This window comes from Charadrius vociferus, unplaced genomic scaffold, assembly GCF_000708025.1.
Source record: "Charadrius vociferus isolate BGI_N301 unplaced genomic scaffold, ASM70802v2 scaffold2715, whole genome shotgun sequence".
NCBI classification, from domain to species: Eukaryota; Metazoa; Chordata; class Aves; order Charadriiformes; family Charadriidae; genus Charadrius; species Charadrius vociferus.
In genome coordinates, this window is record NW_009648635.1 from 64,961 (window position 1) to 65,347 (window position 387).

The following is a 387-nucleotide window of genomic DNA, read 5'->3' on the forward strand; positions in this document are numbered from 1 at the left end:
CGCGGGGTCTGGCTGTGAGGCGTACCAGCCTGCTCGGGTTTGCTGATGGGACCAGCTGCGAGGTCCGGAGCTGGGACCAGCGTGTGTGGTACCTGCTGGACCGGGAGAGGGAAGGGAGCTGCCTGCTGCCTCTGCCTGGGCTGGGCGAGCTGCGCCGGGGGCCACGGGGGAGACGAGCAGCCGGCTTGCAGGGTTGGGGCCAGGCCAGGCTGGGGCCTCCTGGAGCATGTCCCTGTGTCCTAATAAACCACCCTGTGAACCTGTGTCTGCCGTGGGTGCTGCTGGCCCTGCCCGGGGGGGCACCGGGAGGGGGCTGTGGGCGCCGGGGGCCTCTGCGCAGCTCTCGCAGGGCGGCTGCAGCCCGGGGGGGCTCTCGGCTGGTGGGGA